The sequence below is a fragment of the Leptopilina heterotoma genome, unplaced genomic scaffold (genome assembly GCF_015476425.1).
Source record: "Leptopilina heterotoma isolate Lh14 unplaced genomic scaffold, ASM1547642v1 Lhet_65, whole genome shotgun sequence".
In the NCBI taxonomy this organism is placed as follows: Eukaryota; Metazoa; Arthropoda; class Insecta; order Hymenoptera; family Figitidae; genus Leptopilina; species Leptopilina heterotoma.
Window position 1 is genome coordinate 3737251 of NW_025111152.1, and position 27918 is coordinate 3765168.

Sequence of the window (27918 nt, forward strand, 5' to 3'; positions counted from 1 at the left end):
TATAACAAAGAAGATCAACTGGACACTGATACAGGTTTTATGATTAAATCACCAGTCCTCCCGACAACACTAAACAACCAAATATTGCAAAACAAATTTTCCAATAGCACCATTATTTCTGTCGACGGATCCTTTATTGAGAAAAAGAGCAAGGCTGCTGTAACAAACCGAATTAATTTTAATCGTAGTTGCTTCCCACATTATTTAAATTTCGAGAATCGATCACGCGATACGACCAATCGATGCAACAATTCTCGATGCTGATAGAGCAGACGACAAAACCGCGTGCTAGCGAAAAGAAACGCCGAGCGGCAGATTGTCGTAAGCTACGCTAAAGATTGTTGCGAATTACGTACTAAATTGTTCGCGATTGGCTTTTATCTTTTGTTTAGAAACTGTTCTTTTGTGTGAAAATAAATTTATAATTAAACATAACTCCGTTCGTTTAATTATTATTAGTGTTAGTGTTCTATTGTGTCACTAACTATTGTTAGTGTTCGTTTCGCATTTCCAATTCAACGAGAGATTCCTCGTCGCAGAGAGCCAGCGATTCTCAGCGGTAAGTCTATATTTTCTCTTGGCCAACGTGGTTTGCAGTATTTGCAAATATTCCTTCTCTCGCTCTCTGCAACCTGTGTAGTCGCACCCAGAGAGTTCTGATCAAACTGTGTGCGAGTGTATATTGTGCTTTCCGTCGCGAGTCGAACCCATACGTATATACATTTTTTATTGTATTATATACGTATATATCAATTTTTATAAATTAAAATCTCGCGATCAGGGTTGTCACACTGCATACAGCATCTACATACCTGAAACCGAACAAAGACAGGGGGTCAGATTACAAGGCTGTCTTTCCTCTTTGATCGCGGAGCTTTCCGGTATCCACTCTGCTCTTAAATACACATTCGAAAAAGATATCATAAATACCTTAATCCTGACTGACTCATTATGATCATTACATTTACTCAAAAACAGACTAGAAAATACAGAAACACGTAAAATCATACATGAAATTATTCAACTACTTATTTCAATACAACACAAGAACTGAAACGTTAACATCGTTTGGATTCCGGCACACTCCGGGATTGAGGGAAATGAGGAGGCCGATAAATTGTCCAAAATTGCTCCAAGACTTCAAATAAGAAAGAGGGCCACTTACTGAGGGAGGATATGAGAAACCTAATAGATGGGGATTTCAGAGCTTCGATATGCAGGGACTGGCTTTTTTCCCAGAAGCCAAAACAAGACAAACCTACATTGATTATATTACTTCCAAAACCAAAAAACCTTGGTTTAGAGGGTATGACCTGCCACTGCAATCGATCAATTTAGTCAGAAAAACAAAGTTCAGGAAATGCTGGAACAACAGTTCAGAAAGTCAAGAAGCAGGAAGGTGAAGTCCTAGGTCACAACAAGCGAAGAATGACACTTATAGTTGTTGTCATCGACCAAGAAGCAAGTAGAAAGACAAGAGAGATTGAGGCGCATAAAAATTGACTTTATGTGCTGATAGGTCAGGAGAAAAGTGATGTCGTACGGTGTCATCGATTCCTAGGATGCGGCCATTTAGGGAAAGGCTACAAGGAGGTGGATCGATCTGCTGCGTGCTTTAAGTGCGGAGGAGCTAGTCAAACGCTTTCCTCCTGCCAGAAAAGCTCAAGCTGATTCTTATGCAAGGAAAAGTTATGTGACAAGATGAATATCAACAATCTCTCCGGACGTGAAGTGTGCGGAGTATTCAAATAGGCTATTGAAGGAGACAAGAAGACTCTCGCAAGGACCAGGAACAAGTAGGTCAAGGAAGATATGAAAATGCACAGGTCGCGTAAGCGAAATCCTTGGGACTTTTTTTTATGAAGTTTGAAGTCTGAAGGTAGTTTCATAAGAAAAAAAATTCCAGCCATTGACGGGAGTGGTTTTTAGTGGGTCGACCAGAATAAGAGCGTTCCACATAACCTTGAATTTAATCCAGTTATCTGAAACTTTACAGATTATCCACTTCGTACTACAAAAATGTAATTGCAAAACTTTATATATTCAAAAATAATTAATGAAAAAAATTTTTAATTTCTCTTGAAAAAAAATTATAAGTAATTTGTTTTGTTTTAAAGCGTTGAATATAAATATTATTATATGAAATTCAGATAAAATAATAAAAAAAATTTATTTTCATGGATTCTCTTTTGTGCTTGCGCTACGGAACAACGATTTTCTAATATATATATATATATATATCTTGGCGTGAGTGACATAATTTTTCGTTTACGGTCTTTCTTTTTCTTAGGAAGAAAAGAAAAATATAGGGGAGAGTCTCCAGTTGTGAGACACCTCCAGTTGTGAGACAGTCAATTATTTTTAACATGCAATATTAAAAAGCCGATTGGTTTATATAAAAACATTTCTTTTTATATGAGCCAACTTTTTCGTGTACGCCGAAGCGGATATATAAACTGTTTTTGTTAAATACCAACACTGTGTGTGATAATCGACTAAAAAGCGTTTTTTCAATAAATGCAAAGTACTTTTTTTACAAGTTAATTAATTGGAAAAGGTAAATGTAATGTATTTTCTTTTAGTGTTTTCCTTATATTTTGTGATGCAATATTGCATTGTTCCAATCTACGGTTGAAAATAATTTAATTTTCCTTTTTCAAAATAGCGCCAATTTCTAGGTGTGAGACACAGCATATCACCAGTTGTGAGACGGTGTCAACACCCATCTGGGCAGCATAAAAAATACGACTTTGCAGGCATACTATTTAAATGTTGTTTTGATTTTTTTTCTAGTATTTTTGGGCATGTCAAGTAGATAAAAGTCAATTGATTCAGAAGAAATCAATTTTAATGCTCTTTTTGAAGCTATTTAATTGTGTTTATTTGATAGTCATATTTTGGCGAATAAATATTATTCTTTAGTATATAATAATATACATTATTAATATATTTAATTATTTCTACTGAACATAACGTTTTATGTCAAACTTATTAAATTTTAGCAATTTTTAATGAGTGTCTCACAACTGGAGACATTTTTTTTTGTTGAAAAAAGCGATGTGCTCGGAAAATGTATCGTAACATATTTTGAGTTCATCGAAACACTATACTTTCTTTTAATAAAAGTTGCGTATTTCTGTTACCTTTTGAACGGTGTATTTTATTTACAATTTCGTTTACCCATTTACAATTTACGGGTCAAAAATGAAACCCGTCTCATAACTGGAGACTCTCCCCTACATTTAACCTATTTTTCGGTAAAGTTAAGACCAATTCGTGTTTGCTTTTCTTGCACTATGTTATATACTGAAGGCGAAACAACAAAAGTTAAGCTTAAACTATATTGGAATAAAGAGAAACAACCAGGGAACGCTTTGTGATTTTCTTTGCGGTAATTCTTTGAAATTTACAAGCATTTACAGAACGGTGTTGAGAATCTTTTTATAAGATAGTTTACAAAAAAATATTTTTTGATACCTGATTTTTTAATATCGATAGATTAGTAAAAAATTTACTAAAAATAATAAATTTATACTTAATACAAATTATTGTTTGATTTACATATATATTTTTTATCTCTTTTACCAAAAGAAAAAATTAAATTCGCTAATAATATTAATTTTAAAAAAATCGAACAATTATTATTTTATTCGCATTTATTTTACTTTCACAAAAAATAATTTGATTTATTACTTAAATTAATTTAATGAAAAGCTGAACAATTTATCAACAACAATTATTATTGTATTTTATATTTTTATTTCATTTCTTAGATGTAAAAAATTTGATTCGCTATTAATATTAATTTAAAGGAAAGCTGAACAATTTGACCAATATAAATGCCACAGGCAGGGAAGAAAAATTTAATTTACTTCCCGTCAGTAATTTCATTTCTACTCGTAAAAAGGAGGTCTTAAAAAAATCCGTTTCTTCACGTAATCAGAAAGATTCCGGCTTTCATTAAAGTGACTTTTTGCATTTGTTAATTTTCTTCCTATCATCATAATTATTCGAGTAGAAAAAAATTTAGTCTCTAAAAAAGTGTAAAAAAATTTTCATGACAATTTAAAAGAAATTTTAAAGGAAAACTAAAAATATTTAAAAAATTATTTTTTAAAAATTATTAAGAAAAAATTGTTTTCAATTAAGAATAACATACTCTTAGCAAAGAAGTCTTTCTAATTAAGAAAAAAGGTTTTTACAAAAATTCTAAACTCAGCTCCTGCGTGATGAAATTTTTTTTTTTAATAAAAAAGATGGATAATTTTAATTAAAAGCATTTTCTATCGATGAAGGAAAAAATTTTATAAAAATTTCAATGGAATAAGGAAATATAAACGAGAATTGATAGTGACAGAAGAAAAATTGTCGAAACTAAATGCAATTTAAGGTTTCTGATTTTCTGAGGGTATTGCATGGAGCGTATAGTTTCTGTTTAGCAACAGCAGGACCGTTGCGTTTTGAGAAAGTTGAAATTGCAAGTCGTAAACGGTACTTTATAGGTGGTATGCTTCTCCCAAAAAGCGGGAAACTGAAATATTACTTCTTGTAATGCACTGCATACATCTTGTAAGGTCGTCGTCTCGAAATTTTCAAAGAGGAGAGGGAGAAAAATAAAGGAACCAATCTATGGCCATTTTTCCATTTGAAACTATCATTACGCAGAAAGTTAATTGAAAATAGTATCAAATTGGTACCAAGCGTATTAATCAGCTAACAAAGTTAAAGGTACCAAGATCAAATTTATAAAACTGTAGTATTGAGCTACAGTATTGTGCTAGCTAGTAGTATTGTGTGTTAATGATGAATTTTTATTTAATCTTAATTAGAGAATTTAGATTTAACTGAATTTCAAATATAAAAAGTTAATTAGAAAGACTCTAAATGATCATTTTGTAGGAAATGTAATTGCTCTTTGGAAACAATAAATTATTTAAAGGTAGTGTTCAGTCACTTGGATACACCACTTTTGACATTGAGATGATATTTGGTGATAAGTTTAATTTGGCACTTACTTTTTTTAAAATGTAACCTTATTTAACTATTTAGATTATAATTGAAAACTCTTTTAAGTGATGTAACTCTCTTACATCTTACATCTCTTGGTAATAATATAGTAGTTTTTGATATGACATCAATACTTTAAAAGTGAACTCTTAATTTCTTCCAATTTTTTATTTATAACACAATATAAAAGTATAAAACAACGAAAAGTTAATTTGCCTATAAAGAGTTTCAAATAACAATTTAGAATTTCTATTCTACATTCGAACAGAAAGGATGTAAGTTAGTTAAATCTAACTGCGGTTTACCAATGCAAATTGTCAAAAGTTGATCGGAAACAACTTGGAGAGAATAACTTCTCCTCTGTTCAATACGTCACTGGCAAACGATTACTTGCTTCGAAATAGAAGCGTGAGATCGATTTCGAAGCGGAATTTCTCAGATAGCAACTCGTGTCTGTGGTGTCAGAGAGAACATCGTTGGCTTATCTTGAATCGGACAACGAATGTTTCAGAGGAAATTACATCAGTCCAATGGAAGTTCACCACTGGTTAATCGAATAAATAATGAATCAGTGATTTCCCTAGTTGTAATGGATGATTGCTAAAATAAACTTTTCACTTTTTTCCCCACCGAAAAAGAAGTAAATTCTAAAATCATATAAAACCTTTTTCCTTTTTGTTCAATTTTTTATTGTTACATACTTGTCATTTGAATAACGATACACTTATGACAAAAATAATTTTAAATATACGTTTAAAGCCAAAAAGCTGCAAATAGCTATAGTAAAGAAATAATTATTTCAATGTTAGGATTCCTAACTCGGTAAATTTGAATCTACTATAACATTTAAAAGTTAAACTATTTCTACTGTTTTAATAATTATTATTTCAACAATAAATTTTTAAAATGATACAAAAGTTTATAACTTTTGCAAACTGAAAACGTTAATCTACTTAACTAAATGACTCTAGCTTAAAACTCTAAATGCTTGACAATTAATATTGCAACAGATAGTACTGAAAACGTTGGCGTTTCCATAAATGGAAAGTTATGAGAGTCATTAGTAACAAGCGTACTTTATCATCGCTTTACAAAAGACAACCTTAACTTTTCCTATATATATATATATACTTCTATATTTAATGACAAAATCATTTAACCCACCATTTTTACAGATCTTCTCCAAATATTCTATTATTTAATACTAAATACACAAAAAAAGTCAATAAAATTTTCGTGTATATTTATGTAGTTATTACTACAAGTGGTTAATTATCCGCCAACGATAAACCAAAAAGAATATTTTGGTTCTACAAGACATGTCCCATATCGAATTCGATATACAATGAATTTCGCTCGTATTTTGTTTATTTCTTTTAATTATTTCGAATGTTTATTTTAATTTCGCGACAACGCGAATACCTTTTCGTAACCGCGCCACGAACCTTCTGATTCTCGCGTAAACGCGAATCTCGAGCCGACGAAATACGAAACAAAACGTTCTTCGATGTTTTATTATTTTTCATTACGATATTATTGTTCTTTTATTAAATCTCGCATGTAAACGATTCGTTTTTATAAATATAGTATAGCGTTCTTTTTATGTAACTTAAACTTTTTTTATTTTTTTAAACTTTTTCTTATTTTAAACTTTTATTTAACCAAAATTAATTAACTTTTTGACAACAGGTTAAGAATGAACGTTATCTACACTTTGGATTTACTAATTTTAAATTTAAAGAAAATATTTTATTTTAGCGCCAGGATATTTCACTTGAAAATATCCAAAAGATTAATCTATTAAAATTTTAATTAAGCCAGACAAATTCAGAAAATTGTTAGGAAAATTGCTAACAAACCACAGAGAGGGGGGTAAGGAGATCAACACATTAATTATTACACTGTCATTGAATTTAGATTTATTAATTACAATTTTATTCAATTTATTTCACTTTAAACTAATTTTTAATTAATTAATTTTTTTAATTTCTAATTTTTAGAATTTAATACCGCATGTCAATGCGGTTACAAGCATCATTTCAACAATCAAAATTTAAACAAATATATTTTATGCCAATCTGGCGAGAAATAACAATTTATTTAAATTACTTTTAATTTTAATGATAACAATTTTTGACGTGATGCACCCTGTAACACCATCAAACTGAGATTGAATTTAAATGGCCGATTACCTGGCCACAAATGCGTCGCTATGCGCGCTTTGTTGTCGTGAGTTCCAGGCAATTTTTACAATTTTTACAGTGTTCACTTATACGCGCTAGATAATTAGCTTCGGTCGATAAAACAGAACGCCTTATTATCTATAGTCACCAGCAATTCACTAAGGGTCTTTAATTCAAAATGTCCTCTGCCAGTGTTTTAACAGGACCAAAACAAACAAGTTGTAAATCCAGATGTTCTACATGAACATTTTGCTTCCTCTTTACGATCAGCAAAAAAATTTGCTTCTTCGTGGAGGAAGCATTAACGATAAATATATTTCATTTTTAAATCATTTTTAATACAATTTATCATTTATAAAATAAAGTGCATTCGACTTAATAGAAAGAATAAAATTTTCTTATACAGTAATATGAATCTAAATAAACAAAAAAATTTTTAGTAAAAAAGTGAATTTTTCAAATTTGATTGTAATTAATTCTATAATTTTCAATAGAATATACACTTTATATACATCAATCGATTCGTCTTGATGCAAAGAATTAGATTTTTGATTTATTTTTCAATAAATAATAACATTTTATTGTACAGCAACATGATTTTGAAGAAAAAATGAATTTTTATTAAAAGTACAAATTTTTTGTCTATAATTGGTTTTAATTCTATAAATTTAAATACAATATATACTTTATATATACCAATCGATCCGTCTTGGTGCAAAGAATAAGATTTTAGAAATAAATGAGTAAGATTTTCTTATACGGCAACATAATTTTGCGGAAAGAACTCATTTTTTGATAAAAATGCGAATTTTTCAGCTTTAATTGTGATTAACTCTGTAAATTCTCATACAATTTATACTTTTTATATACCAATCGATTCGTCTTGATGCAAAGAATAAGATTTTATTATATATTCACTTCAATAACCAGCTTAAAAAAAATTTTTGAAAAAAAAAATTTTTTAGAAAAAAGTCAAAAAAAATTTTTTTTCTGAGAATTTTTTAAAGTCTATCAATCTATTTCGAGATATTTTTATGATAAATATACCTGGTAAATATTAGCCAAATTCGTTAAAACCTCTTCGAAGTAGTCCTATATAGAAGAAAATTTGATAAAAGGATTTTTAAAAATTTTGTAAATTAAACGACTACAAAGCTTCCTCACGAGGAAGCAAAAAATAATTGTTATCTTCCTTGAGCTCTTGAATATTTGGGAATCACATCCATATACTTATATGTACCAGGAAGAAATTCCCCTGATGACTTCGACCAAGAATAACGCTGATAGATTTGCAGATTTCCAAATGACCATTTTTTCGATGAATATGAAAAACAATAAAATATACGTAAAGCAGAATATGTTTCAAGTTTAGTTTCAATTGTTTGGGAGCTGGTAAGTTTTATTTAATTAAATTTCAATTAATTTAACCCGTTGCCTGTTAACAACCCAACGTTGAGTCGTGAAAAAAGATGGCCCAGACTATTAACGACCCAACGTTGGATCGTGAACATCTTAGTGCAAAATAAATTATTCAAACACTATAGGTATCAATGATTATACTATTATATTAAGTAATAAATAATTATTTATTATTTTTAGGTGATATAAGAATTTAAAAACAAATAAAATACATGAACTAAATTTTTGTTGGACATTTTGGGCCAATCATATGAATATTTTTCCAAACAACGAAGGGGTTAATTTACAGTGCATAATTTATTTTTATAAAATTAAGAATTCAAAATACTAATGCTATTTTTCTATTCATAGGGAAATGAAATGGTTCTCGTTTTGATAGATTATTTTTTAATATCTAATTTGAAAACAAGAAAAATAAGAAAATATTGTGCGTGTCAAAATGCCACGTCACAATAGTTAACGTAAATTTGTCAACCTTAACAATCCTTACGATTTTACATTTGAAAGTCAAAAAATGGGGATTTCATAAAAAAAAGAATATCTTTTTTCCATTTGTGCTGGTGAACTTGAAAAAATAATATATTTGGCTCCAGAGAATTTAGGTGTTCGTGAGATACAAAATTCAGTTGCACTTTCTCTCTTTAAGGCTGTAAGGATCGCTCAACACTCAGCACTCAATTTGCTGTGTTAGTTGAAACTCCTTGCGCTTCCTCTCATTCTCTCGCGATTTACTGTACATCCAGTTTCTAGAAACATGCTTTTTACGATCAAGCACCCTTGTAAGTTGCTGTACATCCTTCGTGGAAATGTAGACAGCAAATCCCATTTCTAACACATAAAAAGAAAATTAACTGCGTTAGATTTTAACAACCCTAACTTGTTAAAATTGTTCATTTATCTCCTGAGTAAAAATTAAAGTAACCCAATGCGTCGTGACAATTAGATTAGAATACTTTTCCTTCTTGCTGTGCATTTGAAAAAAATTAAAAACCAAAGACACTGAATCTTTTTTAGGAAATTACTTAAAAAGTATTTACAATTTTTGTATTATTAATTGTTTACAATAATTATTTCTAATTTTATAATTCTATTTGGAATTTGTACAGATATGAGTTTAGTTTAGAAATTCAGGGACCTTGTAATAATATGCGGGATTTATAGTATAAAATTTTAAATATAAGTTACAAAAATTAGAATTATTAGAGAAAACTTTAGTACACAGTAGTTTTGGTTATTGTTGAAGTGATAACAAAGTAAACAGGAAATTATACGTTTGATTACCTTTCAATGAATTAAATAGATATATGGCAATGGTTTAATTATGCGCTCTCTATAATGATGGACGTGGTAAAGCATAATTGTTCAAGTTTTGTCACGCGTTTCATTGTTGATTACTCTCTATATGAGTCCAATTTATGAAGTTACATTGGTATACATACACTCACTATTGTATATATCCCCACAGCGGTAGTGCAATGCAAATTCGTTGAAATAGTTTCAATTAAAGTTATTTTACCCACTGGACTTAATTCTCATATAAACAGTAGCGAAGAAAAATTTTCATATTCCTCAATTATATTAATTCTTTTTCATCTTATAGTGGTATTTCAGTACTTTCAGAAATGTTTTAATATTATAGAGGAAGTTAGTAATATAATGTAAATAATGGAATAATGGTAATGGAAGTATTTAGTATTACTTCTCTCTCTCTCTCTCTCTCTCTCTCTCTCTCTCTCTCTCTCTCTCTCTCTCTCTCTCTCTCTCTCTCTCTCTCTCTCTCTCTCTCTCTCTCTCTCTCTCTCTCTCTCTCTCTCTCTATGCACTGCAGGTTTCGGGGATCCAATTACAAACTTAGAAACTAATTACATATAATTCTTACAATCTATTTACTAAGACATTAACTTAGCCTATTAACGTCTCTCTCAACCTATCAAAAATAAGCCAATGCCAGGACTGTCATTTATAGTTATTTTGTCCTGACTGACTTTATTCCCATCAACGACCACTGCTTTTAATAGCTTAAAACCTTATTTCAACTTATTGTTATTCGTACTATTAGTCTCAATATATTCCTTCTCACTACCCGATACACAACAGTCTTACTATCAACCAAGCTTTTCTAATTCTCTCACATTTACACTACTATTTATTTTCACTTAAAAAGTTTGTCTATTGTTCTTTCATTTTACGTCATCTATCTAGACATTGTTACGTCTCAGAAGGAGACTTATAGTTAACCAATTTTTAATTTTAAAATAACCTGTTTTATTTACGAAGTAGAAAACTCCGAACTAAGGGAACAGGTAAGGAAATTAATGGTCAGAACTGAGGTCTCTTTATTAAATTTTGTCACACGAAAACAATACACTCTTCTTGAAAATTGGCAAATCTAATATTTTCTATTAACTACACTCTATACAATAATATTATACAACATAATTTCAAAGACAAGCTTACTATTTTTGATCACATTAATTGTGTTTATAAAATACAATGTGAAATTTGTTTAAAAGATTACATTGGAGAAACAAAAAGACACGTATTAAGTAGAATTAAAGAACAGAAGAGAGACATAACTAATAAATTAAAAAATACTGGTTTGTCTACTCACGCTTATAATACTAAACATTCTTTTGATTTCAAAAATGTGAAAATTTTAGAAACAGAAATTAACGAATTTCAAAGAAAACATCTAGAAATGTTAGATATTCAAAACAACAAAACTAATCATGTTAAATATGACATAACTAATACCTACTTTATCAACTTTAAATTAGACCTAACCTAATTTAAACCTAACCTCCAAATTTTAATTAACCTACAAACACGAAGTAGTATAAGGAGCACTCACTCTTGTATATTAATTTTCTAAAAGGATTTTGTGAAAATATTGAAAAAATAAAACAGACTACAAAAACAATTCACCACGTTGCTTGTAATATTTTGCTTCCCCGCTAGGGTCGCTAGTATCTTTAGATTATAATTCTCTATTTGAGTCAGAAAAGTTGGGGGCAGAATTTTCTGAAACAGCCTATAGAGTGAGTGCTCCTTAAACTACTTCGTGCCTACGAATTAAACATTTTTCACATGGTGTTCACCATGTCTGTTACCATGACTTTCACTACAAGTCTTACCATGGCTTTTACCATGAACTTTTGTACTATCATGGTTTTCTTAAATTTTTAAATATAAGGTGTTTAACCTTTTATTATATGATTATTAATGTGATCAAACACATAGTGAGTTTTCTCCTTTGAATTTTCCTTTTTTGAATTTTTACATTCTCTTCATATGAGAAGGTATTAGTTTTGTGCAAATTTTGACTTTTGCTAATTTATGAAATCTTCACGTTTTGGGGTCCCCTGAACCCAAAAAACATGGTTTGGCGATAGTGTCTGTCTGTATGTCTGTCTGTAGACACAAAATGTTGTTCCCATGATAACTTTTGAAAAACTTATCGGATCGTTTTTAAATTTAATTCACTTAAAGTTAGTGTAAAAATTAAGGCTAAGTTCGTTAACCAGCCATTTTCGTTAAAAAATACAAAAACTACAGTAGTTTCAAAATTTTGAAAACTCAATTTTTTCAAATTTTTAACTTTATATTATTTTGGGTTAGGAAAATACAAACAACTTTTCTCTACAACATTTTTTGATAAAAACTCAAATTTCGGAGTTATAGGCTCTTAAATGGTCAAAAAAACTCAAAAATCTCAAAATAACGCTAAAAATCAAAATGTTTCCAAAGAAATAAAAGTAAATTTAACTGTTTTCACATAATCTCACCCAAATACACCCAAAAAATAAATTTATAAACATAAAACTCTCAATTTCTCAAAAAACCACTGTATATATATATATATATTTTATTATTTTTTTATTATTTAATTTTTTTTTCTTTTTTTTCTGTAAGAGGAAAAAAAATTTTCGTTTCGGTGTACACGCGTTCATGAAGGGTCAATAGTTTTTGTTAAGTTTTTTTAAGAATTAAAAAGGGGTGGTTAGTGTAGTGTGCTGTGTGAGAGCTGGAATTTGTGGTAGTGTAAGAAAAAGGTATATTTACGTAGAATAGCGTGAGTGTGTGTGATAAAAAAGATAAAAAAGAGAAGTCGGTATTGTGAGGTTAGGTAGTGTAAGGTGAGAGAGAGAGGAGAGAGATAGTGACAGAGGCAGTAGAATTGCGTATGGATAAGTTAGGTTTCTAGAATGTCTGAATCTGACTTGAGTAGTAACAGAGAGATTGAGAAAATTAGTGATAGTTTGGAAAGCATGCAAAGAATATGGGAAAAGTGGAAGATAGAATGGATAAAAGAAAAGGAAGATTTGTGAAGGAAAATGTATGAATTAGAAGAACGTTTAATGGAAAATGAAGGGAAGGTGAAGGAGGGTGAGAATGAGTGTATGCAAGTGAAAATGGAGGAATTATCGAGACGAGTGGATGGTATGGAAAGAGAGAAAAGAAAAAATAACGTTGTGATTAGGGGTATTAATGTAAGTGCAACGGAGGGTAAAGGAGAGGTGGGAAAAGTGTTTGTGTGGGTGGGGGTTAGTGTAAGTGTAAAAATGATAAAATCGATAGGAATGGGCGAGAATGGTGTACCGAAATTGTGGTTGGTGGAGTTAGGTAATGAGGAGGAGAAAAAGGAAGTGATGAGAATAAAAAAAGAAGTTGAAAGGAAGTGTGATAAGAATTGATGAGGACTGAACGTGGAGAGAAAGAAGAATTATTTGGCTGTTGAGAGAGAAAGCATGGAATGAAAGAAAGAATGGAAGAGTTGTACGAATGGGTAGAGAATGTATTTGGATAGATGAGGGAGCGTTCACAAATGATGTCACGCAATTTTTGGAGATTTTCAACCCCCCCCCTTCCCCTGTCACGCAATTTTTGCAATTTCACATGAGAAAAATACATTGTGTCACGTTTAGGAGAAACCCCCCCTAACCCCCAAAAGCGTGACATCATTTGTGAACGCTCCCTGAGATAAAGCATTGTGTGAGGGAAGATACTGGGAAAGTGGTTAAGGTTAGGGCGAATGATAGTGAATGATAGTAGAAATTTTGAAGAAGAGAAATGAGAGAGAAATTGAGAAGGTTGAAAGGTTGAAAGGATAGCGATGGAATATAGAAAATGTGGGTGGAATGAGGAGTGTGTATGAGTGTATAGAAGTAGTTTGGATGGTAAAAAATGTTAAGGTTAAGAACAAGCGAATAAGGGGTGGGCGAAAAGGAAGTATATCCAGGAAAGGCAATTGGAACTGGAAGCGGAAGCCCTGGCACTGGCGATGGTTGATAGGTTAGAGTATTTTTTGTTTTTGTTTAAGTAGTTTAATGAGGAAGCGTATAGGTTAAGTGTATTAATAATTAGATATAAGATGATTATGTATTTAGTTTGTAAGAAAATTATATTTGGATCCTCGAACCCTGCTTCATGCAGGGAGAGTAAATAAATTTTATTTATTTTTATTTATTTTTTTTCATTTTTTTTTATAATATAATATTTATTATTATATATTATCATATTATTATTATTATTTATTTTATTATTTTATTATTATTATTTTTTCTTTTTTTAAATTCGATTTAAGGGGATCCCACATACCGACAATGAAGATCAAAAATGGTTAAAAATCTGCAACGTCCGTTTCTTGCAAAATATAAGATATTATTACCTATAAATTTGGAAAACTCATTTTTTATCATGAATACACAGGATGAGTATTTTATTTGTTGTAATTATTAAAAAAAATATATTGTTAGAAAATTAAATATGGTCAGTTTCCAAGAGCCCAAACTGCAACGACCTTTTCTTGAAAACAACAAAACAAAATAATTTTTCCATTTAGCAAACTTAATTTTAATAAAAAATACACATAATAAGATTCATTACATATGAAAACAACAATAAAAAACTTTAATTTATGTAAACTGTTTTGTATAGCAATTTACAACAAGAAGAACACATGTGACAGCTTTTAGTAGTTCATAGAACCAAGAGATGGCGCCAAAGGTTCCAAAACTGACAAATTTTGATTATTTTTAGCTTTAAGGGGATGTCAAAGTCGATTGGATTTTTGCATTGAGCTTCAATGGGAAAATCGCATCGACTTTGACATCCCCTTAAATTAACAACAATAAAATATAATGTTTTCTTTTTGAGTAAAAATTCATTAGTGATGAAAGACACACAATGAGAAAGATTTATTTTGTTCAAATTGTTAAAGAAAAGTTAATGCTAGTAAATTAAATATCAAGTGCCACCGAACAGCTGTCACATATACACTTTACAAAAAATAAAGTTGTTATTTATTCCTGGATGGCAAATGAGTCTCATCCTCCGTATTTGCCTTTAAAATTAAATTTCCCAAATGGAAAAATTATTTTGTTTCGTTGTTTTCGAGAAATGGTCGTTGCAGTTTGAGCAAGTAGTCAAAGATGTGTTACAGGGAAGCTGCCCATATTTAACTTTCTAACAATAATTTTTTTCAAATAATTACAACAAATAAAATACTCATCCTGTGTATTCATGATAAAAAATGAGTTTTACAAATTTATAGGTAATAATATCTTATATTTTCCAAGAAAGAAATTTACGATGATTGCGTGAGTATATTGTTGATCACCGAATTCATCTACGGACAATGCTTGTCCCATCGCAGTCAAGTCTTTGCAGCATAAGCTACTCAAAACTTGAGGTGAGTCTGCTTAAAAATAGCGTAATTTTTTTTCCATTATGAATAGTCGCAACTGTAGAAAAAAAGAGAAAAAAATTGAAAATTATTAAAAAATTGTTTTATTAATATATTGTTTCAAATTAAAATTTGAATTTTGGAAATACTCACATTATAAAGTTACTCATTCTCAATGTTGTCCTCCTCAACAATTTGCTGCTGCTGCTCCTGTTGTATCACAGCTCTTGCGTCCAAAATTTGTTGTTGTTGTTGTTGTTGTTGAAGAGGATCGACTGCGATGGGAACGGTCGGACATTGGCAAAATAACGTTGCTCGACCACGGGAGGTTGAGCACGTGTATTGCTTGCTGCAGTGACTAGCACTGATTGATTTACATTGAGCGAATTTTTTACTAAAAGGTCTGGTGAAAAATCGAGTGATAAAACATCATGACCCAATAGAGTGCACAATAATCGCAAAATTTGGTTATCTCGTCAAAAAAAAAGATCCGAAATATTCGTTTTTATGCAAGTGCGACAGTGAATTTATAACTGAAAAGGAATTACGCTATTTTGAAGCAGACTCACCTCAAGTTTAGAGTAGTTTATGCTGCAAAGACTTGGTTGCGATGGGACAAGCATTGTCCGTAGATGAATTCGGTGATCAACAATATACTGTCGTTGTCGTCTTCCCCCCAAAAAAAGTTACGAAATTGTCAATACTAATTCTCTTATTATTAGCATTTGTGCGTTCTAAATTTATAAAAAAAAATTTCATCTCTGTCGCAATCTTGGAAATGTTAATATAGTACTTATTTGCTAGAAATTCATTTCTGCAAATATCACAATTATAACATTTCTAATTTGCATCCAAGGATGCATTTTCTTCTTCGGACTAAGGGGATTTCAACGCTACATATTTTCTCGGTCTCCTCTATAAACGAAAAGAATTTTTGCACAAACCAGGTCATTAAACTGTTACATCTGCAGAATTAGCACCGGACAGATTGTTTACAATTTTGATTCAAATAATGACTGCCTTTGTTACGGCCAAGGGATGAGAAAATTAAATCTAAATTAGGTTTTAACAATTTAAACATGCGGTTGCTGTATGGAAGCACCCCTAGTAAGTAGGGGCAAACATCCTAAATTATTATGAAATAACGGTAGTGTAAATGGTTCATTATTACGAGGAGTAGGTCTGGGTTTTAAGAGTATAAACGTCAATGAAAGATCAAAGAAGGGAACTACAAAAATGTGAAAGTTAAGGCAGTAGTCTCCTTTAGAAGCCGAAAAAAGCGTTTTTTCAACAATTTTTTGAAAAGGGAAGGAAATGATTGCGGTAAACGAAATTTTTAGGTAATATTCTACTATATTTCAGCTTATAAAAACAATTTTTATTATTAAAAAATATTGAAATTCTTCTAAGTTATAACGATTTTTCTGGAGCGCCTGCAGTCTGCACTTACAAATCGGTGCCGGTGATGGAGTTCGTGCGATGCATCTGAAACAGTCAAACCAAATTTTTTTTTAATTTTTTTAAGTTTCTTTTCTATTTGAACTAAAAAAATACCGAAGAAGTTATAAAATTTTTAATTTTTTCAAGGTTTGAAAAAAAATTCACTTTAAGTTGCAAAAGAAGTAGTTTAAATAATACTTTTGCCCAACTATTTTAGTTCAAATAGAAGATAATTTAATACTGAAGCTAAATCACTTTAATTTTTGTCGATCGGACAAATATTCTTTTTTCTATCCCCGGCACCGTTTTCTATGACGTGTGAAATGAAAATTCGAGAAAACGCGCCTTAAAGTTTTCGGTCCAAAAAATATAAGTTTTTGGATACTTACACTAATTAAATGTTAATCAGCTATTCCAGGGCCATACAGCAATCCTTCCTCTTCTTCGAAGAACTTATTTTGGTGGAGGCTTTCTGATAGTTGAGCTGCGCGAGCCTCCTTGCTTTAAACCTCGAAAATCATGCGCGCCGGTTCTCCCGCGTTATGCGCTCAGCATCGATGTTGTCTGCAAAATTCTTGCATTGCTGCCCGATGACAATATCGAGGAGCTGCATAGTGGAAAACACAGATGCATAGGCCTCGTTAAAAATACCTGCAGCAAAATTTGCTCACATACAAAAAATAGCTAAGTGTAGAAGCAGAAACGCCGGAGCCTAAGCAGCACGAAATCAGCTCGTACAGCTCGAAGAATGGAAGCAATAGCTAAAAATGAGTTTTATGAGGAAGCTAAAGGGATAATGTATCGACTTGGCATTATTGATTAGTCTGTCGTTATTGTAACTTTTTAATAAATAGCACTTATATGTTCTTCAAATTTTAAACTCGTTTCTCTTAAAACGCAGTTTGAAATTTGCGTATACGATAGACAAAATTCTAATCAACCAATTAAGATTTATTTAGGCTTGTTTTGATGATAAATTATAAGATTAAATGAACTTACCTAAGTGAAGTTTTATCTTAATTGTATGAAGCGCCTCCTCCTTCAGATCACCATTCGTAGATGTTTAAAGAATTAGATTTCTTTTATCCATCTAACTGAGTGATTGTGATGATATTGCCGTGTAAGGTTTATTCTATGATATAAAAAGATTTGTTATGTTTCCACGGATTTGTTTTGTCATATTCAAGTCAGCTTCGAGAGCCGAAGCAACGCAGATTGTAGGGTCTTTTTTGTAGAAAGGAAGAACCAGATTCGGTTGTAGCTTGCCTAGACCTGAGGTTTTCAGTTGAGATGGTATCTTGATCTCGATTCGATTGTCGGACCTTTCGACATCATTAATGTTGATAGCAGTTAGAGTTTGGATTCTGTGACCTGTTGTAAGGGCAAGAAGAATAGCTAATTTTTTCGACATTTGTTGAATCGAGATACTGTCATTGGGATGCCATTTTTGAATAGCATCTAAGATTATCTTAGGGTCCCAGGTAGAGTTGTACTTGGGTTGAGGTGGACGATAACGTGCAACTCATTTACCGAAACGTTCTGAAACATCTGGGTTTTCTCCGACATATGATCCAAGAATGAGGGCAACGGCTGATCGCATGGAGTTAATGGAACCATAAGAAGCTCCCTTTTCTTATTAGCTGTGAAAACTGGAATATTGCTATTGTGGCAGAAATCCCACCATTTTTTTAGTGACATTTCATACTGTTTCAGGGATGATTTAGCAAGTGATGCAATACTCAAATTGATAGTCTCTGGTGTTATTTCTCTTGAAGAGAAGGCTTGTACGATAGTATTCGTCCCACCAGGGAAAGCTGATTCCATAGTGGATGAGGCTCCCTGTTGGAAGAAGAAAATAGTTTTTTATTAGGTTCGAAAATGATAGGAGAAGAATCAAACATCTTCATGCACTGGGGGTACCACGCTTGAAAAGGCCGAATCGGATTTACAATTATTCCTCTGGCACGATCGTTTTGGATTTGGTCCTTTTTCCAAGAGACGTTTTTTTGCATTTCGCGTTGACTCTGCTTGCGAATGAGTCTATTTCGGGTTTGGGGAATTTTTGCATATATATCACTAAACGCCTCTTGCGATAAACTGAATTCGGTTTCTGGTTCCAGCCTTCTCGATTCGTGATAAAAGACCATAACCGCCATGACAGTCTGTATTCTGAAACATGCAAAGCAAAAGGTTAAGTTACGTTTACGCTTGAGTTTCCGAATATCCTTGTCCTGCTTATCCATTTGTTGTCTTATTCGCTTCAGCTCCTTTAGAATTTCAATATCCGTATCATCGTCAGAACGTTTGCGTCTTTTTTTTCCATTTTTATTTATATTTTTAGCACTTCGTAATTTTACTGTGGCTCTCTTTGCGCACAAAGAAAAGGAATGAGGAGTTCGGGCCTGTTACGTGACATGGGAGACCGAAAAGTTTTAATTCCCTACTGTAAACACTGGCGCTATGTGCATTTGAGCGGGTACTACGAATGGTGATCTGAAGGAGGAGGCGCGTAATACAATAGTTTCTCTTCTGTATGAATTAAATTGTTTTTGAATAAAGTTGAATTTGACTTTTCATTTTGAAGAAAAGGTGAGATTTTTTTGTCGACAATTACAAATTTTTGTTAAAAGTCATGTAATTTCTGATTAAAAGTAGAAAATTTGATTTTTTGTTTTAGACAAGAATTGTGAACCCTAGGTTGTACGCAGTGGGAAAATTTCAGCTAAAATGCGTTATATATGCACAGTTCACTTTATTATTAAATATATATTTTTTTAATAATAAAATTATATTTCTTAAGGTTTAAATATATGAGAAAACATCCCCTAAATTTCGCATTGATTTATTTTATAGTACTTGAGAAAAAAATTTCTGAAATTTACACATTTTTTGACTTTCTAATGTAGGCGCCCTCCTTAAATTCACAAAAACAGTAATTTTATGATATTAGGAAACATTTTTAAACATAATTCTCTTGCTCTTGCTTACTAAAGTTTAAATTATTCAATAAATTGAGTAATATTATTGTAACGTTTATATAAAGTGAAACAAAGTTTTCTAAACATCAATATTATTTTTTGTTTCAGGTGAGTACTGTAGATTCCTGATGTCATTATTGTGGTAAGAACAGAAGCTGTCCGAAGAGTGGTGCACTCTCTACTTTGAGATATTGTACCTGTCTTGTTCTTAGCTCTGCTGAACAAGATACCAAGCAACATACAAGTGTCTTATTGCGTTTCGGTTGAGAAAGCATTCTTGGATAAGAGAATACCTGTCACGACACGTATTGATTGCTATATTGCAATCAAGAGCAGTAGGTGCAAATAGACCAGAAAATTGAATTTTAATACTAATTTTGAAAGAGTCGATTTATACCTATTATTTGAATTTTATTTTCTTTATTATCTTCTTTAACCCGAGTTCGTTAGATGTGTAATGATATTTTTTCTTGTAAAATATTTTACATCTTCTAAGCAAGAATTGAGAATTATTTAAAGTCTGTAACTGGTGCATTTTCCTTTTATACTCGACTGAAAATAATTGGAGAGAGGAGTGGACCGTCATTGGTTAACTTACACTAAGTGGGGATTCCCGGGTATTAATTGGTCAATTCTGTCAAATCACGTGGTTTCCTTAGTCTATCGCCGCTAGCGTACTGTAACTTCTACATTAATCAAAAGTCATTTTAATTGTTTATAACAATTGTCGAATTCAGAAATTAATTTATTTACGAATTAGGTATTATTGTAAAAATTAATTAATTAGTTAAAGTTTAAATGTTTATAATATTATATTTATCAGCGATTATTATGAATTTAAAATTAGTTAACAATTGTAATAATTATTATTAATTATTGTAAAACTTATAATTTGATTCGGAATTATCTTACATAGGTAATTTTACATATTTACCATTTCAATATGTTATCTTATAATTTTAAGATAACTTAAAAGGATAGATCGAAGAGGTCCATTGCCTTTTCAGGAATTTTAAATTTGCAACATGGACTTTTTAGTTGAAAATAAGTAAATTGACACTATATTAAAAAAAGATAAATTTTAATAAATTATTTTTTAATGTTTAATGTTCTAGAAAATTATTTCTAAGTGAATCAATCATAGGATGAAAAAAAATGCCAGCAAAATTTAATAAAATTTCACAATGTCTTAAAAAAAGGAAAGACGCCAGCAAGTTCACTAAATATATTTGAAGGTAATACTTTTACGAACGAGTTTCACGAAACACGAATGCGGGTGGATTGCTTTGCAACTGTGGTCGAACTCAAGTCATGTGAAAAATATCACATGTCGCATTCACGTCGAGTCAGACATTATTTAAAAGCACCACAAAGGCGTATTTCTCCCTTGATATTTGTGGTTACTTTCATATATTTCAAATTGTTTTATTTATTAGGAGGTGAAAAAATATTTGTATCGAGAAGAGCGGGAATAGATGACGCACTTTTTACTCTTAGTTCCATAATTGTCACTTTTGCAATAAATTCATTTTTTACATAAAATAAGTAATTAATTTGATATTTCATAATAGCATAATATTTTTTTAATATTGTTACGTCTTACGTAATCGTATTTAATTTAATTCAATCTCAAATAAGTAAAATAAATTCTTTTAAAGGTTTCATAGTGGACGAGTTGTTACTAATTCACATTTAGAAAGCGGTCATCCCTAAGGTCACTTTATAGTGAAATCATAAAAAATTAAAAATGTTTAAAAACAAAATTAACTTTATTCCAACCCATCGAAACTAATGCATAAGCTTGATAAGTAAGTTTGGGTAGCCTTTCAGAAATCCAATATTAGTTACTAGTTAACTAGTCTTCACTGAGCCGACAAACAAGCCATCGAAAAGCTGCTTACGTTAGTAAATCTATAATCATATTTGGTCTTCAAATAAACTTGGAATTTTTCAAATACTTTCTTTCCTAATTAAAATTTTTTCAAAACAAATTTTTTTAATTGAGGAGGATTTCTAGTTTAGAAGGTCAAAAATTAAAGTTTAAATATACAGTTTCTATCTAAACAAAGAAAATTAGAAAAATGAATTATTAAAAATTTTTAATACAAAAAATGGTAGAACGTCAATGATAATGAACAATTATTATGATAATTAAAATATTACATAAATAAAAAGGAGATAGGAATGTTAGTAATTTGTTTTATTTTTAGTAACCGTAAGGTAGCGTAGCTTCTGACTTTGACATTTGGAAATTTTATTTAAAATAAAATTTACATTTTCATGGTGAAATGCACATTCATCGCTGTATAGTATCTTTCTCTCTATTTTCGTATTGACTTAGTTCGTGCATAAGTGGAATTGGAAATCGTTCCTGATACACGGCATCTTTTACCTGCGACTTGAAAAATATTTACAGAAGTCTGATTAACTCTCGCATATCGACTAATATTGATATTTAGAGAGCTTCGTTTCACTTTAAATGAACGTTGCAGTAATAATGCTCAATATTGCTGTTATTAATTATTTAAGATTACACAAAAATTTTAATTCAATAATGTCAGAGTGAAAAGAATTTTAAGTAGAGTATTATATTAAAATATAATATTTACTAAGTAAAACCATGAAAAAATGTTTAAATTTGTTTCTTGATATAAAATTACTGTCCCAAGTCATTTTTTAAGAAATAATAAAAAAATTATAGCAATTTTTCTGTTGGTATGAATTGAAATGGTATTTCAATAGTTAAAATCCACATTTAGTAAATGAAATACCAAATTTAATAAATTAAATAAAATTATAAATAAACAAATAAATATTAAATAAAATTATATATTACAATCGGATTTCGAAAACGTAAAACATAATTTTATTAAAATTAAGAGAATATTGTTGAAAATATAAGGTTGTCCAAGTGCAACTTTATTTAACAACAAAAACACACATTTGAAAACTCAAGGCCAAGCGAAAGAGATAAGCAAAAATTGATAAAAGGAAATTACTTTAAGAACCAAAAGCAATTTTTTCATATTAATCTAGACAAAATTATTAACATTATAAAAGTATATTATTATTATAAAACTAAAGAGATATAATTTGGTTAAGAAAATAAAAATTATGCAATGAACTATACATTTTTTAAGAAAGGGAATTAACAAAATTATAAGTTACAATTATTACCGCAAGAAAAATGATTAAAAAAGAAAATAACTCAACATTATTTGCAAAACGAACGTTTTTATCTTGCATATAATTTAATTTTTTACTAAATAATTCTATACATGCACGTGATTCTCAAATCAAACGTTATTCAATAATGTCCCAAATTTTGAACATTCCTTAAAATGGTCTACTTGACTCATGATAATTTTTTTTGAAAATAACTTTTTTAAATTCAGTGACAAATATTATTAACAAATGTATGGTATCCCCTGCGCTCATCAATTTCAGGATTGTTTGCGGACATTGTTATGAATGATCTGTAAACATCTTGTATTGCGAAACTTTCTTACAACAAATTTTTTTTATAGATATATTGATGACATAATCACGTGCACACCGAAGACAAAAATTGATGAAATGATTAATCATATAAATATATCATCTGATGGATATCAGAACATCTGTAGGACGGAGGGCTAATATTTTCAAGAGTTATGACGAAAGATTACAATTCACGTTTGAAATACAAAAGAATAATTTCTGAGCGAACAATTAATTATTCTACAAAACATCTTTTCGCTCAAAAGATTGTCATAATATATAATTTAATTGATAGATCAGTATAACTTTCTCATAAAAAAATTTACTTTAAAAACATAGATGAGTTTCTTAAAGAAATCTTAATTAACCCGTTGACTGTCGCTGACGCAAATATGCGCAAAACTAAACTGACCAAAAGTGGTTCATGACGCATATATGCGCAACCTAAAAAAGGTGATTAAAAACTTCTTAAATGTTCCTGAAACTGGTTACTCGGGGGTTTTTGAGGTCGCTGATTACGAATATGACATTCGTTTTCCAAAATTCAAAATAGCGGATCCAACATGGCGGACAACAAAATAAAAAATTGATCAGATTGACTTGAAACCTAGTACTCGGTGGTTTTTCGGGTCGCTAATTACGAATCTGACATCAGTTTTTCGAAATTCAAAATGGCGGATCCAAGATGGCGGAAATTTTTTTAAAATTTGTCGAATTTGCTTGACACTTGTTACTCGGGGGTTTTAAGGGTCGCTGATTACGAATCTAACATTAGTTTTCCAAAATTCAAAATGGCGGACGACAAAATAAAAAATTAATTATAATGGCTTGAAACTGAATACTCGGGGGGTTTTAGGGTCGCTGATTACGAATCTATCATTATTTTTTCAGGGTATTTATCGAAATTTGATTTCACTAAAAATTATCATACTGATGTCAGATGAACCAGTTTCAAACAAATTCAATAAATTTAAAAAAATTTTCCGCCATATTGAACCAGATATTCTGAATTTTGAAAAACTAATTTCAGATTCGTAATCAGCGACCCTGAAAATCCCCAAGTATTCAGTTTCAAGCCAATCTGATCAATTTTTTATTTCGTTGTCCGTCATATTGGATCCGCCATTTTGAATTTTGAAAAACTAATGTTAGATTCGTAATCAGCGACCCTTAAAACCCCCGAGTAACAAGTTTCAAGCAAATTCGACAATTTTTTAAAAATTTCCGCCATCTTGGATCCGCCATTTTGAATTTCGAAAAACTGATGTCAGATTCATAATCAGCGACCCCAGAAACCTAAGGGTACCAAGTTTCATAAAAATCCATTAAAAATTTTTTTAACACACTTTTGGCCCAAACAGTGGAAATCTCGTTGACAGCGAAGGGGTTAATAATATTTAAAAATATAAAATTTTGAAATTTAGTTAACAAAATTGCATATAATTAATAGTTAATTATTTTTAATAATATTTATGTAATAATATAATTTTAATTAATTGTTAATATTTACAAAATTTAAATAAAAAATAAATACAATGCAAGAATTTAATTTAGACTAAGAACAATTTTTCGAATCGATTTTAATTTTTTATGCCATTAATCCCTATGAAACTAGATTTAACCGAAAGTTTTTAACTGAAATTATGAGCGATCTTTAAAACCCCCGAGTAACAAGTTTCAAGCAAATTCGACGAATTTTGAAAAAATTCCGCCATCTTTGATCCACCATTTTGAATTTCGAAAAACTGATGTCAGATTCGTAATCAGCGACCCCAGAAACCTTAGGGTACCAAGTTTCATAAAAATCCATTAAAAATTTTTTCAACACACTTTTGGCCCAAACAGTAGAAATCTCGTTGACAGCCAAGGGGTTAAGAATAATTACCTCTCAGATCTTATAAAAAAATATTATTCTCGCCATTTTTTAATTGAAAAACGAATCAGAAATCAGCATTTTAGAAAAAGGAGGTGTTTAATATTTTCTTATTAGCTAAAAGTATTTATTTTTTTATAGGTTGAGACTAAATGTTACATTTTTAAAAATGAAATACTCTTGTTATTTTTAAATTGAAAAACGAATATGAAATCAGCATTTTAAAAAAAGGAGGAGTTTAATTGTTTTTATTGGCCAAAAGTCTTAATTTTTTTTAGAGGTTGAGACTTAAATGTTATATTTTTTAAAATTGAATATTCTCGCCATTTTTAAATTGAAAAACGAAAAAGAAATCAGCATTTTAGAAAAAGGAGGAGTTTAATATTTTTTTATTAGCTAAAAGTCCTTATTTTTTTAGGGGTTGAGACTAAATGTTATATTTTTAAAAATTAAATATTCTCGACATTTTTTAATTGAAAAACGAATAAGAAATCAGCATTTTAGAAAAAGGAGGAGTTTAATAGTTTTTAATTGGGTAAAAGTCTTAATTTTTTTTAGAGGTTTAGACTAAATGTTATATTTTTAAGAATTGAATATTCTCGCCATTTTTAAATTGAAAAACGAATAAGAAATCAGCATTTTAAAAAAAGGAGGAGTTTAATAGTTTTTAATTGGGTAAAAGTCTTTATTTTTTTAGAGGTTTAGACTAAATGTTGCATCTTTAAAAATTAAATATTCTCGACATTTTTTAATTGAAAAACGAATAAGAAATCAGCATTTTAGGAAAAGGAGGAGTTTAATATTTTTTTATTGGCTAAAAGTCTTCATAATCTGGGAGTATAATTGTCTGAAATAAAATAAAAAAATGTAAAAAAACATACCAAAAAAATTGGCACAAAACTAATACCTTCTCATATGATAAGAAAGTAATCAAAATAAAAAAAGAAATAATTAAAAAAATAAGGGAGACTTTTTAGGAACTTTAAATGATTGTATGTGACTTTGAATCAACAGTGGTTGCTGAATGGTTGTTGATAGTAACTGTATTTTTTTATCACATTCGGCTAAACAATCTAAGGCTATCTGTGTTAAAAGAAAATAAGAAAGGCTTTTTATGTATACTTAAAATGATTGTGAGTGACTTTCATTCAACAATGGTTGATGTATGGTTGTTGATAGCAACTATAATATTCTTTTAACACATCGGATTACACAATCTGGGCGAATAATAGTTAGAAGAAAATAAGGGATTATTTTAAGGTACTTTCAATAAATGTGTGCGACTTTGATTCAACCATAATCGTTTTATGGTTGTTGGTAGCAACTTCAATATTGTTTTAACACATCCCGCCACACAATCTGGGCATATAATTGTTGGAGAAAAATGTCGGAGGCTTCTAAGTTACTTTAGTCAATTCTGCATGACATTAATTCAACAATGGTTGTTGTATGGTTGTTTGTAGCAACTATAATATTGTTTTAACACATTAGACTGCACAATATAGGCGTATAATATTTGAAAAAAATAAGAGTCTTTAAAAGTTAGTTTAAATGATTGTGTGTAACTTTTAATGAACAATGGTTGTTGTATGGTTGTTGGTAGCTACTATAATATTTTTTTAACACTTTCGACTACACAATCTAGGAGTATAATTGTTGTAGGAATATCAAAAAATCTTTCTACTCTTCTAAAATAAAAGCGTGTGACTTTTTATCAACAATGGTTGTTTTATGGTTGTTGGTTGCAGTAATATTTACCATACATGAACTTTAAACCCTTTTAAATAAATGTTATTTGCTTTGGAGAGCTGCATAATATTTATTTCATTCTGTTTATCATTTTCTATGTTGCGCGCTTTACCCTTTTTAAGCTGTAGTTTGTACAGTACCTTTTATATCTTTAATGTTATATAACAAAAAAATTGTCCATTATTTTGGCATTTACATTTCTTAATCAGAAGGTCATAAACTACAAAATAAACATAAAAATAAACATAAACTACCAAAACGTCTTAAATTAAGATACTTATTTTTGTAGTAAGTATTACAAACACAGCCTTCGTGTGTGAAACAGAAGGTTAGGTACATTTGTTAAAAGCATTGTGCGCAGACGTATTTGAAACAAACAAAATAGAATAGCTAAAATAGTGATATCGTATCACTGTAACAAATCTAATAATACAGTATGGCTGTATTAGCCAGAATTCTCACAGTAATCACGAATTATTTCTTTCATTATAGATAAGAACATAATCTTATATAAAAAAAAGAAAATTTTATATATGTATATAATAAAAATTATAATAATTGTTACCTCTTCTGTCAGTATAGTATGAATATTATTTATGTAAACAAAGATGCTACGATAATTGTTAAAATAGTAAAACATCGTAGAATTCAGATTATAAAATGTCTTTAGAACCCACTGCAAAAACGCACTTAAACAAGAAAAGTTTTGAAATTATTTAAATTAACAGCACTTAAATTTCACCCGATTTTTCAAAAATATAATGTTTCCAGGGACTAAAACACGTAATTCTATTGGTGGTTTGTTACAATACTTTCAAAGTATCGTTTTTTTATTATTGATTTAAAAGTTATACTTTGAAAAATCGGATCTCTATTTGATTATGTGCCATATATACTAATTAATTGTTATTTGAAATTTAAATAGATTATTAAATTTAATGAACTTATTTGTAAAAGCCGTAGTGTCGCAAACAGGTCAATAACATAAGGATTGCTTTAAGTTCATAACAGTCTTTTTGCATGATTAAGAAATTCCAAATTCTTTCATATTCTATTCCTTCTTACGATTCTATAATTTAAAATAATTAACAAGCACAAAATACA

The 27918-nt window shown here is 30.0% G+C and overlaps 1 protein-coding gene across 1 annotated transcript in view; it reads left to right on the forward strand.

Moving 5' to 3' along the window:
- The first annotated feature begins 472 nt into the window (after nucleotides 1-472).
- LOC122510014 (disks large 1 tumor suppressor protein) overlaps nucleotides 473-27918 on the forward strand; it is a 1103313-nt gene continuing 1075867 nt past the window's right edge. Inside the window, exon 1 of the mRNA XM_043624398.1 lies at nucleotides 473-559. The gene's annotated coding sequence lies outside the window, so the exon portion shown is untranslated. The remainder of the gene's footprint in view (nucleotides 560-27918) is intronic.